We start from the raw sequence: 14,283 nt of genomic DNA on the forward strand, positions 1-14,283 counted from the left end.
AAAGACAGGTATTCTGGGGTTTTACCCAAACATAAAAGCTTGCAGTCATTATTTCTAACCACAGCCAAGTGTTCCTTTATCCTGGAAGACAGTATTCTGGTGGTTTTACCCACATAAAAAGCTGGGTATGAACTGCACACAGCTGCATAAATGAGGTCTTACAATCAAAATGTCCGTGAAATAATACTGTGTGATTGTTATGTTTAAACTTTAAAATTGTTTCCTTGTTTCCTTGAAAAATGTATGGGCAAGTAACACAAGTGCCACAAGGGAACATTCCCTGATACAGACATCAGAAGGTAATTGGTCCAAGTGAAACGAGTCCTTGTTCTCAAATAAAATCCTAAGGGATCTAGTTCTTTTGTAAAGAAAAACAGGTACATCCCCCAGTTTATTAGCAACTTCTTGGCTGTTAGTGAGAATGTCCCAGTTCGATTGGATGATGTTTCTTATATCCACGGAATCCCTGCAAATCGGAACTGGAAAAGCTGCAGTCCAGTCCTTTCCCATGATCCGTGGATCGGAAGAGGTCTGAGAAGACGAAGACTGAGATGGTTCTTCCAAGGCTGCGGAAAGAGCAGGGGAAGGGTTTACAGAAGCTTGGTGCGAGTGGGGCAAAAAGCTGGAAAGGAAGTGGATTAGAGGTAACAGTCTGCTTACAAGGAAACCCAGAAGAAATAATGGGAGGAAACTTGATGTATCTGGCTGCAAATATTTCAGAAATGAGGGAATCCAAAAGTCCTTCAGGATAATGTCGGTCTATAAGAAGATTCTTGAGTAAAAAATATATATAATATATATATAATACCCTTTGGGGGGGGTTTGTGTACATTTATGAAAAGGTATGGTGCAAGGAAAAGATAAATTGACCTGGGTGGTATAGGATATATTTAGTTCAGCACTGAATTTGGTTCTTTCAGTATTATGCAGTAGAAGTGAGATAGATATAGGGTTGCTACCCTTTCAGCCCCCCTTCAAAATGGAGCTTTCTACATTTAACCTGAAATGTGAAGTTGTTCTGTTTTGCCATTCATTCTTACTGATTTGTTTGGAGCCGATCCTCTTCTCCGAGTCGGCCTACTACAAAGCTCGAGGTCTTCAGGCAGCCCAAGGCCAAGTCCCTATCCCATGATGCACCTTGAGTTACCCCAGATCTAGTTTGCTGCTGCAATAGATCAGAGGTTTCCAAGCACAGCTCGGGCCAGTGTATTTTTTTTCTAAAAATCTTCAAAAAATTTGACAAGTGATAGTTACAACTTGGATAGTTTAATAGTTTAATATTAGATAGTTCTCTTCTTCCTTTGGCAATCGTTTTTTTATAGGCCTTTACTATTCCCCTCCCTTCTTTGGTGTGCCTTTATAAAAATATTAGCATAGTTTTTTATAGCTTGTAGTGTTGAATAATATTCTTTAAACTTTAGACATCATGTGAGTGTATTTAGATAATTATAGTTTACATTTTTCAAACAGCCTATTTTGTTAAGGGCTAACTATTATAGTCGTGTGCATTCTTCTTGATACTACAGTCTGTTATTGTACACTTACATATTTTTGGTACTGTAGGTTTCAATATGGCTGGCCAGGAGAAAGACAAACATCAAGTCTGGTTTTAAAAAATGTGCAAAGTGTGGACAAAAGATGTCAGTGACAGAGAGTTATGTAAATTGTGTTTATTGTGTCGGAGCCTTGCACTTGAAAGAGAGCTGCTCCATTTGCTATTCTTTTTCTTCTAGAGTATTACATGAAAGGAAACGTAAACTCATTGATAGAGTACTTCTGAAATCTTCTTTTCAGGAAGCTTTGAGCGACCAGGATTAATCTAGCCACTCTCTCAAGTCTTCTAAGGCTTCTTCATCTGATGTGACAAAATCAAAAAAACTGTCAACGTCTGCTCCACAGGACTTGGAGCCGAGCATCCTGTCTTTTTGGAGCTGGTCCCCAGTCCTGGAACTGGTCTTCGAAATACTTAAGTCTACTATTCTCCAGTCTGTACCACCCTTCATACATTCATCTAAGTCTTCGATTAGGCTATCCGATTTGGATGTGGATCGTGTGGTGTAGAAACTGCTACAGGCACCAGCGTTTGCTAAATTTTTATCGGCTCCTACCCAAGTGGTTTTGGAACCTAAGATTGTTATGCCATTGACTTCTTTTCCTCCTCTGAGCCATCCCAGTCCATCAGAGCCAGAGGAGTGGGACTTCATGATTGTGGAGCGTTTGGAGCCGATGCCTGCTCCAGTGCCATTGGTTCAGTTTATTCAGACTTCCTCTGTGCCTATCGAGGAGTCTAGGAGCCGACACTCTCCGGTCTGGTCCATGGAGGAAAGTTGGACTGACCTGCCGGTTCTGACTTTGCCTCTCATGGCCTCGGCTTGGATGAGTTCAGCTCCTACCTCTGGTTCACAGACTACTGTTCTGGTGCCTAGGGGATCGGTTGTTTCTTTGGATCCAGCAGTCCCTTCTCATTGGAGCAGAGGTGCCTTTGAAGTCATGAGGAGAGTAATGACCCCCAAGGACATCCACAACTTCAGGACCAACTACCTCCTCTCCAAAAGCGTCTGTGTCCACTTCTGCCTCAAAGATTCCCTTGAAGTGTAGAGACCCTGAGCCTCAAAGTGCCACTGGGTGACCCCTGCTCTTCCGAGACCTCACAAGAAGTTCCCACTCAGGTTCCCAGGAAGAGAATTTGCAAGAGGAAGTACCTAGACTCCCCGCAGGAGTCTCTCATGTCTGACACTGACTTCGATGAATCAGAAGGGTCCCCACGGGTTGTCTCTGAAGATCTCATTTACAGATGTATTAGAAATCCTTAAGCAGAGGGGTGGCTGGAAGCCCACCAACCCTACTGAAGATGTCAGTTCACCTGAAGGCTTTCGGGTCTCAACCCTCCACCTCTTGGGTGTCTCTGCCCTTTGATGAGTTCATGGAGCTGGTCTCACAAAGGGCGTGGGAGTCTCTGGACACCATGGAGCCTGTCCCTAGGAAGGCCCAATAAATTTATTTCTGCCCCCAGGATAAGTCCTTTCTCACTAAGGGAGTGCCGGTTGATGCCATGGTGGTGGCGGCAGCCACCAAAAACGAAATGTCCAAAACTTCTTCCACTATCCATCCTCCTAACAGAGACTCAAAGATCATGGATAGATTTAGGAAGCGTATGTATAGTTCAGCGACTTTTGCCATACGTTCACTGAACTATCTTACACATTTCACGAGTCTGCAAAGAGATCTCCTAAAAAGAGCTTGGGGATGCTCTTCAGGGTACAGTAGCTGAAGGAGCTTAAGACAAAGTTGCCTCCCAGCTTGCTACCCTTAATTCCATAGTGAACTCGTCCATGCGTCTCATCTCATATGTAGCTGATGGAACGAATAGGACAGCGGGTACAGGAATTGGTTTCAGGAGACGCTTATGTTTCTTTGCAGAGCATTTTAAGTCATCCTTTGTCAACACCCCTTTAGATGGCTCATCCCTTTTTGGGCCCAAAGTTAAGGAAACGTTGACCAGGTGTGAGCAGGAAGGAAAGACTCTGTCTGCCGTCAGAGTCTGTTTTTCCACCCCTACTTGACCATACCCAAAGGGTCAAAAGGGAGGAAACGTGGTTCCGAAAAGCCCAAGGAGCCTTTCTCCACACACGTGGTGAACCCCCCTCAAGGGGTAGAGGAAGGGGCAATAATGGAAGGTGCCGTCCTCGCAGCAGAGGGGGTCCGCAAAATCAGGGTGACAGAGACCAGTCCTTTGGGAAGCTGTACCAGTGCTCCTGAAAGGAGGCCCAACTGTCCTACTCTGGAGGCAGTCACGGGTCGCTTATCTTTGTATCCAGATGCCTGGCTCAGAATAACAAATGACAAATGGGTACAAAGTATAGTTTCCAGAGGATATGTTATTCCCTTTGCCATTCTCCCTCCATTGACAACAAAAATCCCGTATGTTTCACCCAGTTACAGGGAGCAAGCAACAGTAGAGGTCCAAACATTGCTAAGAAAGTCATCCATAGGTTCATAGGTAGGTACTAGGGTATTGGCCCTAGGGCCTATATAAGCCTAGCCAAAAAGTACCCTGGCTTATGCCACACAAGAAAATTATTTTCCTGTGTTCCTGTTGAACAGAGCCCCAGAGGTGATTGCTGGGGTGAATTTCCTATTTCCCATCCAGTCATCAAGATTTTTCTTGGAGTGCAAATGGGAAGCTTTGTTTGATATAGATAGGTAGTTTGTTCCAGAGCATGGGAAGTCAATGGGACAGGAATCTATCCCTCCAGCATGTTCTTTTTATTGTGGTGACAAGGTTTAGGTTCCTAGAGCATGTAGCTCAGAGGGATTGGGATTTCTTTAAGTGGAGCATGTCCAACAGCTCTGGGTTTGACTTAGCTTTGTATGTTAGGCAGAGATTGCTTCTGAGTAGGCGATATGCGACAAAGTAAAGCTGGAGGTTTTTGAGACTGACTGCGTAGGGCATCTGTTTGAGGCTAGTAATCCTCTTTGTAAGGTATTTCTGTGGCCTTTCCAGTTGTTGATGTCTTGTGAGGTACATACCAAAAAGAGCATTGTACTCTATAATGGGTCTAATGAGTGACAAGTAGAGGGGAACAATGACCTCTTTTTTTTTTTTTTTTTCCTGGATGCGAAACCTTTTGTGATGAGGTGTGCCATGTAGAAGGATTTCCTGACTACTGTGGCAGTGTGATTATCAAAGGAGCGACTACTGTCCACCTGTGTCCCAAAGTCTCTTATTACACTTTTGGTGTTAAGTAGACTACCACCTATGTGGTAGCTCATGGCTACAGAGTTTTTACCAAAGGGGATGACAGTGCACTTTTTGGCATTGAGCTTGAGGCCATGGCTTTGACACCAGGCATCTGTCTCAGTGAGGCCCTTTTGTAGGATGTCCACATAGTTAGAAGTTGCGATTATGGCTCCTAGTTTGCAGTCATCTCCGAGCTTCATTAGCTAGAGACCTTCTGTGTTAGCCTGTACTTCAGAAAAGTAGATACCAAATAGGAGAGGACCCAGGACTGAACCTGTGGTACTCCACTTGTCACTGGTCTGAAGTCGGATTTGGAGTCTGCTACTTTCACAGTGTGGTTTTTGTCAGTGAGCCAGTTGGCAACCCATCTTGTGACATAGGGATTTATACTTGGTTTAGTGAGTTTATCTATAATCCCAGAGTGGGGGATGGTATCAAAAACCTTGGTGAGATCTAGATAGGCTGTGTGAACCACCTTACCCTCGTCTACAGCTTTGGTGACTGCTTTAAAGAAGTCTATCAGGTTTAGGAGACATGATCTGCCTTTTACAAACCTGAACTGGCAGGGGTCCAGAGTTTGGAGATTACCAATGTTTTTGTTTATAAGTTCCATGGCCTTGCAGACCAGGCTCTTTAGGCTAATGGGGCGGTAGTTCCCGGGGTCTGAGGTGGCTTCCCCTTTATGGCGTGGGATAACAGTCACTGTGCACCTTTCAGTGGGCACAAAACCTGAGGTGAGGCTATGATTGAACATGGTGCTTAGGTGGGGTGCCAGTTCATTCTGTAGTTTGTGTAGAACACAGCCTGGGATGTTGTCAGGTCCCATGATGCTGTGCTCTTGGCTTTGGAGAGTGTGTTCTTTACCTGTTCAGCCATGATTACAGGAACTTTGCATTCTTCCAGTATAGAGATGGGCCCTTTAGGGGGGGTGAGAGGGGGGTAAAGTTAGCACTGACCCTATCTTCCAGGATGTTGACAATATCAGTTGGTTCTGTATATGTAGTGTCATTGTGCTGTAACTCAGAGCAGAGTGTTGCCATTGAGATTCCTGACAAAGCTATACAATGCTTTGTGTTTATCTTTAGAATCAGTGGTGATTATGTTTTTGTAACTAGCTTTGGAGGATTTTATGAGGGATCTCCGCTTCTTACTGAGGCTAACCAGGGAGTTCCTATGGGATTTTGATCTTTTTTGCAAGTTTCTTCTGTTGTAGAGTTTGTTTATGGCAGGGGACCACCAGATTGGCTTGCTTTTTTTGGAGGATAGCATCTTGGTTCTCTTAGGGATAGCATGATCCATGCACTCGTGTAAGTGATTATAAAGTGCATTTGTGTAGGATTCAGCAGTCGTACCTCTATTGTCCTTGTGCATGGGTGTTTTAAAGTTCCCCACTTCTGTCTTAAGAAGCGTGAAGTTGGCTTTGGAGAAATTTTTTACGGTGGGTTCCCTAATGGGGGGTGGGGGCGGGATGTGGATATCTAGGATGATTAGCTTACGGTTGGATCTGATTAACAAGGAATTGACGTCTGGTGTGGAACACCGGTCGCCCATGTTGGTAATGACCAGGTCTAGGATATTGCTGTCCCCGGTGGGGGTGTAGATAAGTTGATCCAAGGCATTGGAATTTATGAATTCCAGAAAACGTTGAGAAAGAGTTGGTACATGAGTAGTTTCCCCAGTTAATGGTGGGGTAGTTGAAATTGCCCGTTATGAGGTTGAGTTGTACCCTAATATTTTCCAGTGCATCAAGAAATGAAGAGTGGGAATCCTGGGGCTTGGTGGGGGATCTGTAGCAAGTTAGTTTGGATTGCGGTCTTGCCCAGAGTTAGTTGCACTTGGATAATCTCGGATGCATTATGCTGAGCAACTAGCCAGGAGACGTGGATATCCTTAATGAATATGGACATGCCTCCGCCTTTAGTGTTTTGGTCCAAGTTAGGTGGCCAAAAGGTTTGGTATGAATTATAGCCTGGTAGTGTAGGGGTGCTTTCTGGATCCTTGAACCAAATCTCTATTACTGCACAAATGTCGATGTTCTCCATTTTAAGGAGTGTCTTGAGTGAATGCATTTTAAGGTTTAGACTTCTAGCATTACCCTCAGATTTTGCTTACTTGTACCTGTTACAGTGGTGAAGTTGTCATTTAAACCTTGCCTAAAAAGGCACTCTAGGGGTGGGAAGAGCCTTAGCCAGTATCTGGAATCCTAAGGGCGACAGGTTCAGGCCATCTCTGGCAAAGTAACGTGGTCTGTTGATCATGTCATCCCAGGCAGACAGATTCTGGATCTCCTTAGAATGACACCAGAAGCTTAGCCAGTTGTTGGTCAATCATTTTATCATTGTACTGTGGTATCATTCTGTTTGATGGCAGAATGCTACTCAGGGATAGGGTCATACCTGCCTGGGCTACAAGATTGGAGAGCTCCTCCATGTCTCTCTTCATGTACTCCAGGGAGGTACATCTCAAGTCATTCACACCAACATGGACAATGACAGAGTCATATTTGTACTTGTAGAGTGACCTGAGTGTGTGCATTATGTGGCGTAACCTGGGACTCGACAGGCAGCTGACAGTAACTTTCTCCTTGTTTAGCCTGGTGAGTGGAACATCAGTGTGCCTGACTATAGAGTCACCTTTGACTAAAGTGTTGGGTACGTTGTTATGCCTTACGGGCTGTGGTTGAATAGCACACTGAGTTTGTGGGCTGTCTCTCATTTGAGTTGTGTTGGGGAGTGAAGGTTACTTGCCTTTCTGCTTTGGAGGTCTCTGTTGCTTGAGCAGATTTTTTATTGAGAGCCTCTGTAAATGTAGTTGTGTCTTTTGTGTTTCTATGTGCCTGTTTTGGTGGTGTAGGTTTTGAGGGACTATGTGATGAGGGTGGTGTGGTGCAAGTGTTTACCTTCTCTTGACTGTCTAGTCCAGTCTTGGGTGAAGAGAGCTTTGCTTCTAGTTTGGCTATATAAGTGCATCTCTCACAGGTTGTAGTGTTTGGTGGTAGGAGGAGAGGGTTGTCTGTGTACATGAGACAATTGCTGCATAGCCCCAAGATGCCCAGATTCATCAGGTAGACTGGAGAAAACACCGGGAGCTGACCCTTAGACATGCCTGGATAGGTGCTTATTTATTAAGTACTAAAAACTGTTTTCCTCTCAAGTGAGGAAAGTCGAGTGCTGTAGTAATTTGTAGCTTATTTAGTGCTTACAATGAGTTCTGTACAAGTGATGAGCTCAAAGAAACCGATTTGAGTGCTAAAACTAAAAAACTGGCTAGTTTTAAGGGAAAATTTAAAGAGCAGACTTTATGGCGCTTGGAATAGTTTAACCCTAGCTAAGCAGCGATGCATAAGGTGTATGTTTTTTAATATATAACAGTAGCAAATGAGCAAGCTGATTTAAACAAATTTACCAATAAAAAGCTAAAAACTGAGCCGTGTTCCAGCAGTCTTCAATCAGACAAGTTCTAACTGCACACTCCTGCCAACCAGTCCCAGGAGACCAAACAGGATCCGGAACTTACTCCAAATTCTTTTTACTTCCATAAAAGACAGGGGACTGGAGACCCATTTTGGACCTCAGCAGACTAAACAGATCTGTCAAGAAAGAGAAGTTCCGGATGGTCATGCTTCAGTCTATACTTTCCTTCTTAGGGAAAGACAATTAAATGTGCTCAGTAGATCTTCAGGATGTGTGCTGCCATATAAAAATGGCCAGACCATCCAGGGATCATCTGTGCTTCCGGTTGGGAGCCAATCATTACCAGTTTCAAGCCCTGCCCTTTGGTCTCACTACAGCCCCCAGTGTGTTCACCAAATGTATGGCAGTGGTAACGGCTCACCTGAGGCATTTAGGATTCCAGGTGTTTCCGTACATAGCTGATTGGCTCCTCACCGCCACTACAAGGCATCAATTAATACAAGCCAGGGATACCACTCTTACTCTTTGTAATAAACTGGGCATTACCATAAATTCAGAAAAATTTGCCTTGTTGCCATTGCAACATATCATTTTTATCGGAGCAGAATTGGACACCAACCACCATCACTTTAAAACTTCTGGCAGAAAGGATATTACTACTTCGTCAGCAAATCCAAAACATCATATCCAGAGACAAGGCTCCAGCATCAGAAGTGCTAAAGTTGTTAGGGATGATGGCAGCTGCAATAATAGCGATACTGTTGGGTTGCATGCACATGCGGATTCTACAAAGGCCTTCTGTTCACTCAATGGTCTTATCAAGAGCTCCCAGTTTCTCATCTCATTATAGTAGCAAACACATGCAAAAAGGAATCTTCAGTGGTGGTTGCCCTCTCCAAATAATGATAGGTCGTCCTTTTATCCTACCTTCACCATCGGCCATAGTGACCACGACGCTTCCCTAATAGAGTGGGACATTTTCAGGGAAGAACAGCCCAAGGCACATGGACCGCACAAGAGACGCATCTGTATATCAATGTTCTGCAGATGAGAGCAGTACTGTTGGCATTGCAGTACTTTGAAGACTCTCCCCATCTGGGGACAATTGCGATTCAGCCGGACAACATGTCAGTGGTCTGGTACTTGAACAGACAGGGAGGATCCAGGTCCTATCCCGTTTGTCGAGAGGCCCTAAGAGTATGGCAATGGGCTACATCCACCCAGCGCTTTGACAGCAACGCACATCCCAGGAAAATCAACGTGATTGCAGGCAAACTCAGCAGGGCAATTTTGTTGCCTCACAAGTGGTCCCTCAAAAAAGAGATAGTGGAGAAGATATTCCGCAGATGGGGCCAGCCTTGCTGCGATCTTTTTGCTTCCCACATGAACACAAAATGCAGAAGCTACTTTGCCCCGATTCCCCCTCCGGGAGATTCCCCAAGGGACGCACTCGTGCATGATTGGCCTCCGGGTCTCCTCTATGCATTTCCACCAATTCCCCTGATACCTAAAGTACTTCAGAAAGCAAAAGCCCTGGGAAGGACCATCATTCTAATAGCCTGTTATTGGCCTCGTCAAATTTGATTCCCCTTCCTTCGACTTCATCTATTGGAAAAGCCTTGTATTCTGGACACAGTTCCAGATCTTCTGACGCATTCATTGGAGGTTCTTCATCCCTCCCTTCATTCCCTAAAATTGACAGCTTGGCTGCTCCAGTTCCCATTATAGCCAGGTTCGATAACTTCTCAAATAAAACACAGCATATTTTAATCTTATCATAAATCCTGTACTAGGAAGTTGTACCTTAGCAAATGGAGATTTTCTATATGGACTTCTCAGAATAACATTGATCCCTACCAAGCCCCCATTTCTGCTAGATTAGAATTTTTGACTATGCTTTTATGCTTTTCAACAAAACAGCGGCGGCAGCTACAGTCTGGGTTCAGCTTGCTGCCATTTCTAATTTTCATCTTGGCTTTGAAGGATTGAACATAATGTCACACAAGCTATCCAAAGCCTTTCTCAAATGGACCTTCCACCTCGGACAACCAATGAAAATCACCTTATATCCCATGGAACCTAAATTTTATGCTTTCACACATTATTCTCTCACCTTTCAAGCCATGTTCCTCATGTGATTTGAAATTCTTGTCTTGGAAGACTATCTTTTTAGTAGCCATCACGTCTGCCTGAAGAGTATCAGAACTACAGGCCTTGTCCATAAAACCTCTGTATTTGTTTTTTCATGCTGACAGTGTGTCACTACGAAAAAATCCTTCTTTCTTACCTAAAGTTTGTGCTGAAGCTAACCTTAACCAAATCATGGATTTACCAGTATTTTTCCTCAAACACTCCCAACAACTTAGAGTATTTTCTGCACAAACTTGATGTTCATAGACAGCTCAGATTTTATTTGGATAGAACCAGACTTAAGAAGATCAGAACAGTTTTTTGTTTCCTTTTCAGATTCTAGGAAAGGTATGCCAGTTGCAAAAACAACACTATTTAAATGGTTATCTTACTGCATCACTTTCACTTACTCAGCTGCTAATTTACCTTTACAACACAGAATTAAGGCTCATTCTACCAAAGCAGTGTCCACATCCTCTGCCTTTTCTGCTAAGCTTCCTATAGACAATATTTGTGCAGCAGCCACTTGGTCAAGGTCTCATACATTTATCGCTCCTTACAAAGTTGATAGGACCTCCTGGGACAGGGCCTCTTTTGGTTCTACTGTCCTAAAAAATGTACTTCCGTGAGCCACCTGAGAACAGTGGTGCGTGGGACGCTACCCATCTGTAAGAATGAACGGCGAGATAGAACTTCACATAAAGAAGTTATGTACTCACCATAACATTCCATGTGAGGAGCTCATCTCGCCTTCATTCTCACTTCCCACCCTCCTACCCCCTCCGGGGTTTTTCGAGGACCGAAATGCTAGTTTTATCATGGTTGCTCAGTCTTTCTATGGTTTTCCATAAAAAAGTTGATAGAATGGCACATGGTATTGTTAGAGGCAGCAAACAAGATCTGAGGTAACTCAAGGTGCGTCATGGGATAGGGACTTGGCCTTGAGCTGTCTGAAGACCTTGAGCTTTGTAGTAGGCTGACTTGGAGCTGAGGATCTGCTCCAAACCCATCTGTAAGAATGAAGGCGAGATGAATAACTCACATGGAACTTTATAGTGAGTACATAACTTCTTTTTTTGCAGGACAGACCTTACTCAACTACCGGCGTAAAGGACTGGACTTCTCTTTTTGTAGTTTTCAGGTTTATTTTGGTTTTTGACACAGCTGCCAAAGTAAGGGCCCTCCTGCATGAAGTGGGAAAAGGTGGTAACCCTGTTGAGAGGCTGTAAGGGATGACAAGGTCATAGGATGAGCTGTGCTAGTGGTAAATTAGATAAAAAAAAGTATGGTTTGAGGAAAAGCGAGATTGACATGGAGTGGTAGAGGATTTGGTGTTTCCAGCGTTATGCAGTAGGAATGAGAGGTAAGGTTGCCACATTTTCTAATGGGGTTTTTACAGAAACTTGAAATTTTGCAAGACAAATCTTAATCAATGCAAAAGAGAGGACTTTTTCCCGAAATAAAATACCACCTCTGTAGAAGTTTACTTTTGTATTTGCTATATTAGTGTTTCAGATACAGAATAACTGTTTGTCTCAACAATTGTTTATCCGTTAACCAGGATAGACCATTGATCTGCATGGACCATATTCAGGCTTAGCCTTGGGGCAAAACCATACACAGTGCAAAATAGAACTGATAACAGCAGAATACAAAAATTATTTAAGAGAGTGAATGTATGAGTTTAAGAATTTCCATCAGTGACATTAGCAAAGGGTGTATGTAGACCAGGAGTTTAAAAAAAATTAAATGAAGGCAGACTAGTCAGTAATTTTAACAAGACTGCCTGGTCAGGGTGCATTAAGAGAATGTAACCTTGAAGCATTTGCATTTAGCTAGCTTTGAGAGAGATGCTTTTCATTTTCTTACTGAATGTGGGGAAGAAGAGGTTGTGATAGCTGTTTGATGATGGTTTCTCGGAATTTCAGAGCAAAGACTGATGAGTGTTCAGTCTGTTTTAGTTTGGTGAATGGTGTAGTCATGTCTGAGATTGTGATTGTTGAAAGAGAGAGAGAGGAGACTGTATTGGAGGTCCTTTATGAGATGAGAGTCTAATTGAAGAAGGGAAAGTATTTCATGTTAATGTTTTGAAAATCATAGTCCAGAAAGGAGGGCTGCTGTTTGGTTGTAAGAAGACAATTTGCTTTAGTTATGGTATGATGGGAGTTAAATATGTTGGAAATGACTTTTAGTAGTGCTAGTCCTTTTTAAGGTAGAGGCAATAAGGGAGAAGGGTATATTCTAGTTGTGGGAAGAGATAATGCTTGCCAGACCTACCTTGTGGAGGATAGGAAGTTGAAAAGTATTTCTTATGCTAAAATCTCAGGACATTTGTCAGGTTTCATGTTTTTTTTTGCAGGATACCACGAGAAAGGTGATGATCCTAGTGAGTAGCAGCAAGCGATGCCAAGGTAATAGGATGAGGTTTTGTAGTACTAAGCAGGCATATTTACAAGTTATGGAAATACAGGCATAGCAATATTTTTAATGGAAGATAAAAAAACAAACTTGCTGTTATTAGGAACCGTTTGATTAATAAGCAAGGGAAGAATTTTGAGTGTGGGAAAATTGGGAGGAAAACTGTAATCTGTGGGGGCAGGGGGGACTAAAACTTCGGAGGGGGCTGATATTTACTTTAGTACCAGGAACCAAATCCATTGCTTCAAAAGCCTTCACTGCTACAGTCTGTTTTGCATTATATTCTCTAGCCACTCTGGATTTTGTCCTAAACTTCTGCTCAGTATGTAGACTACAGCAGTACCCTAGAATACTACTTTGCTGAGTTGACATTACATCAGAAATAAAATTTTATTTCATTTCTTCTGAAGGCACAATTTTTTATCACTGAAATTATATGGTACTATTTCTCTCATTTCAGACTTACATGAAGTGGAAAGTAAATTATGCAAGTCTTAATATTTTATAGCTAGGAATCACTAGCTTAAGTCTTATCTTACTGTCTGTCCCAGTTTAGATCCCCTTGCATCTGTTGGTCTTCTTAGCGGCGACAGTCTTCATAATTAATTCATGTTCCTGAAGATGTGGATGTTGTAGTGAATGGTAGGGTGCGAAGGTCTGCATAGATGTTCCTTATGAATTCTATGCAGTTAGGCCCTTGTCACTGGGTTTTGCTTTGCAGTATGAGACTTACTCCAACAGTCTTAGTGTGATGTTTTTTTCTTGCAGCAGAATCCATTGGCGGTCCTGACAGTAGACACTTTCCTAGCAGATTAGAGACTCAGATGATTGCCTCATTGTTTAGGAAAGGTCTTCCCTCCCAGTGAGAGTGATTTCCACATGATCCCAGCTAGAGCTACTGGCATTATTTTTTTGTGTGTTTGCTCTGGCAAAGCCCTCCCCCACCCTACTCTGATCAGAGGGCTCACTCCACGATGTGATGCATAAAACAGAATGGCATGTGGTTGTACTCCCTGAACAAAGATTATGCATCTCTGACAGAGGGCCATCGACCCTTATAATTCAGAATCCAATAGTGTGGATAGGAGGAGGTCATATTAGAGAAGTGGAACACTCATGTTATTAAGTAAAACTTTAGTAATATGACAGCACTATTGTATATTTATGAAGCACTGGCTTGCCAAAGAATTTATACTTCTGTGAAGCATTGGAAATTCATTTCTCATCTTAGTGAACAAGATTTACTACAGCTGGTGTGCATAAGCTTGCAAATTCCTGGAGTTCTGGTAGAGGTGTTCCACATGCATTATGAATGTTTGCAGTACACCTTTGACGCACATAAATCAGTTGAGTTAATGATATTTTGAAAGCAAGAGTATTGTAGTAGTCAAGAATCGCCTTTCCATCCCCTTGACACAAATTTGGCACCTGTCTATGTAAGTAGTCAAGGTTAATGGTATTTTGGCTTGTCTTAACATTGTATGTTTACTACTAGAGTTTACAGATCTGTTCCAGATCTGTACAGTTTAACTTTCCTTTGGACAATAAAAGCACCCTTCAGGGATATTTCTTAGTAAATGA

General features: G+C 42.9%; 1 protein-coding gene across 1 annotated transcript in view; it reads left to right on the forward strand.

Annotated features, from left to right (window-relative positions):
* TDRD10 (tudor domain containing 10) overlaps positions 1-14,283 on the forward strand; it is a 1,185,287-nt gene that overhangs the window by 321,179 nt on the left and 849,825 nt on the right. The window lies entirely within an intron of this gene.

This window comes from Protopterus annectens, chromosome 8.part0 (genome assembly GCF_019279795.1).
Source record: "Protopterus annectens isolate FY-2018-M chromosome 8.part0, PAN1.0, whole genome shotgun sequence".
Taxonomy (NCBI): domain Eukaryota; kingdom Metazoa; phylum Chordata; order Ceratodontiformes; family Protopteridae; genus Protopterus; species Protopterus annectens.